Consider the following 4,061-nt stretch of genomic DNA (forward strand, 5'->3'; position numbering starts at 1 on the left):
CTAAGAACAAGAACAAACTCATGTGCGTACGCACATGTTGTGAATTAGGCGAAAAGTTTTCGTAAAAAGTTCAAGTTTGCGTATAAATACGAAAAATTAACGCAATTATTAGTGAATGAGACCCATTGTTTTGTAATTTATTGTTTTTTACATAAAATCATCCCAAATAAAGATAAATAACATTGTGTGGAAAATAACATTGATATCTTTAATATTGAAATCAATGATTGAAATCAAACTTTGAAGCTCCAATGAAATCATCTAAAGCCATAAAATAGCATTGGGTTGACGATCAAAAATTGTTATAAATCGCTCTCTGTCATATCCCTAAATCGGCACATTTACAGTAAATATATTTATTATCTTTAATATTGACTAATAAGGTCATGCCAAAGATTGAAATCAATGTGAAGTCAATGATTGAAATCAATTTTTGAAGCTCTAAAATAATTGTATTAGATTTTGAGACTTTCAAAAAAAATTCAAAGACAGGGTTCGCACATTTGAAGAATTTCTTCACAAATGTAATAAAAATCTGCAAATGTAAACACTATGGGGCGGCTTCCCAGACAGGGATTATCTTAAGCCAGGAATAGGCTTAAGTTTAATTAGGAAATATAACAAATTACTTGTGTGTATTTTGAGGCAAAACAAAGGCCACATTGCAAAAAATGATTTACAAGAAAAACATATCTTAGTGTTTTTGTCTTGTTTTTAGTAAAATTATCTAAAAATTCTTAAATGAAGATGCTTTTTCTTGATAAGCAAAACAACCCAAAAAAATAAGTCTAGTTTTTAGACCAAAAATATAAAATTTAAGTGATTTTGTGAATAAAACAAGCAAAAAAATCTGCCAATTTTTCTTGAATTTAGTGCTTAAGAAAAATGGTCCATATTTTTTTGCTTGTTTTATGCACAAAATCACTTAGATTTGATATTTTTGGTCTAAAAACTAGACTACTTTTCTTGGGCTGTTTTGCTCATCAAAAAAGCATCTTAATTTAAGAATTTTTAGAAATTTTTACTGAAAACAAGACAAAAATACAAAATATTTTTTTTTCATGAAAATCCTTTTTTGCAGTGCACTGATGTATTTTAAGATATGTCAATGCAAGTTGTTTTCAGTTTGGACAGCTCTTACATTAATTTACGTCTAAGAGTCTAATCCCCGTCCGGGAAACCGCCCTTAAATATACAACGTGACGCGTTCAAAACAAGGGTGAATTATCGCCTATAAAAAGACACATGTAAAAGTACACGTTTGACCACTTTCCACAAGAAAAAATTGCCCAAAACATGCAGAGATGATTTTCAGCTCATGCCAAACATAGATTTGCAAGCAAATAGATTCACAGCAAACATCTTTTTACGATTTACGACGCGTGCTTAAGTGCCAAAACCACTAAACTAAGAAGCTGCCGTATTACGCCATGTAATACAAATCTCACAGACCCATTCTAAAGAGTCCTTTTTAACGCTTAAAGTCACAATGCTTTGTAAACATGTGAGTTCTTTTAGATAAAGTGCACAGTTGTGTTACGGATCACTGTTTAAGCCCTGAAAATCGCATTTCAGTGATTTATGTCCCCTCGAAAGCCAAGTGCCCCATTAACAAAACACGCCTTTGCCGTACTCACGAGGACAAACAAAGAGTTTATCCAGTACTAACATAAACCCTGTTTGAGTAATAATCGCAAAACTGCGATCGCAAGAAAGTTAAGGACGCAGCATCGCTTTGTAAGCAACTGTCAATCAAGTTAACAACATTTAAGTCGCTTTCGTATCTCGCTGCTGTAAAAGTGGCAGGAAGGTTTCTTAAGTATAAACTATTGACACACTTTTGCACAGTCGCTTGAGCGTGCGGTGTCATGCATGCACAGAGGCCGAGCGGTTATGGTGAAATCAGTACAGAGAGATCAACATGCCCTATAGACACCCCTAATGCAATAAATCTCTCTCACACAAACGCCCATTGTTTTCTGTCTCACACTTTTAAAGGGTCCACGTGTGTGTGAGATACATAGATGACTGTATAGTCAGTGTATAATTAAACTTGAGGAAAGCATATGGAAAATATATAGGTTTTTAGGAAGTTAGCCAAAGAGTCCCGACCAAATTGAACAACGCCATCCAGTGGCTCAACAAAAAACAAAGTACATGCATACTTAAGAAATTATATGTTGGCTCAAAGTTTGACATTTGATTTGCAAATATGTTCTGCCTGTCTATCTTTCTCTCTCTTCTTTACTTTAGCAATTTTGTACTGTACATGCATACCTTGAGTATCTCGCTCTCTCTATGTCAGACTCAATAGAATCACTGCACTTACATTAAATAAACTTTATTTTGCCTTAGCTTAAAAGAAAACCACATTCATCTCTGGTCATGTGCCTAAGATGAATTCACATTTCCTAATATTAAAAACAAGCGATCTTGCCTGTGAAAAGCTGTGTGTTTAGGTGGTTCAATGGGGGGTTTACACAGTTACAATGGAAGGGCTTTGCAAGTTGGTTTTACAGGTTGCCGGTCTTAGATGTTTTAAGCTAGTTTTGTTGGTCTGACCAACTAAAAACACTCAAGCACCTGTAAAACTTGCAAAAACTGCCTGCCGAGACCAGCATGGTGGTTTAAACAGGTTGTTTTGGCAAGGTGGTTTTACAGGTTGTTTTTGCAAGGAGTTTGCCGGTCTTAGATGTTTAAGCAAGTTTTGTTGGTCTGACCAACTAAAAACGCTCAAGCACCTGTAAAACTTGCAAAAACTGCCTGCCAAGACCAGCAAGGTGGTTTTACAGGTTTTTTGCAAGATGGTTTTACAGGTTGCCGGTCTTAGATGTTTAAGCTAGTTTTGTTGGTCTGACCAACTTAAAACGCTCAAGCACCTGTAAAACTTGCAAAAACTGCCTGCCCGAGACCAGCAAGGTGGTTTTGGGAAGGTGGTTTTACAGGTTGCCGGTCTTAGATGTTTAAGCTAGTTTTGTTGGACGCTCAAGCACCTGTAAAACTTGCGAAAACTGCCTGCCGAGACCAGCAAGGTGGTTTTACAGGTTGTTTTTGCAAGGTGGTTTTACAGGTTGCCAGTCTTAGATGTTTAAGCTAGTTTTGTTGGACGCTCAAGCACCTGTAAAACTGGCAAAAACTGCCTGCCGAGACCAGCAAGGTGGTTTTACAGGTTTTTTTGCAAGGTGGTTCTACAGGTTGCTGGTCTTAGATGTTTAAGCTAGTTTTGTTGGTCTGACCAACTTAAAACGCTCAAGCACCTGTAAAACTTGCAAAAACTGCCTGCCCGAGACCAGCAAGGTGGTATTACAGGTTGTTTTGGGAAGGTGGTTTTACAGGTTGCTGGTCTTAGATGTTTAAGCTAGTTTTGTTGGACGCTCAAGCACCTGTAAAACTGGCAAAAACTGCCTGCCGAGACCAGCAAGGTGGTTTTACAGGTTTTTTTGCAAGGTGATTTTACAGGTTGTTTTTGCAAGGTGGTTTTACAGGTTGGTGGTCTTAGATGTTTAAGCTAATTTGTTGGTCTGACCAACTTAAAACGCTCAAGGACCAGCAAGTCCAGTACAGGCTGGTTTAAGCCTTGACTGACTGACCGAGAGTCTAAATACAAAACATCTAAAAAAACATACCTGTACATTTATTAAATCTGGAAATGTTTACAAAGTGTTTTCAATGTCAGAAGAACCTGTTTTTCGTCATGTGTCCGACCTGGAAAACCTTTTGAATGAGAAGCCGAACACCACCACGGCATTCTGGGAAAATGAGCAAGCGCTCTCCAGACGGAGCCTTTGAATGTGTCTACGCGGAGTATTATGTGACTCATGAATTGCAGGGCGTCTTATGAGGTTTTAAGTTGGGAAAACACAACGTTCCTCATACTTTTGATTTGGTAGCACTCTCAAGCGTTCCTAAAACAGGACACATTTCCACTTTATCATTAACATGTGGGTGAATATTGAATTAGTGCGAAAATACGCATCACGCACACACAAACACGCACTGACCTATAACAGCTGTCTCGAATGTTTTGACTCCCTAAAGCCGGTCAGTTTGTTTCGCTAATA

The sequence above is a fragment of the Paramisgurnus dabryanus genome, chromosome 24 (assembly GCF_030506205.2).
Source record: "Paramisgurnus dabryanus chromosome 24, PD_genome_1.1, whole genome shotgun sequence".
Lineage (NCBI taxonomy): Eukaryota > Metazoa > Chordata > Actinopteri > Cypriniformes > Cobitidae > Paramisgurnus > Paramisgurnus dabryanus.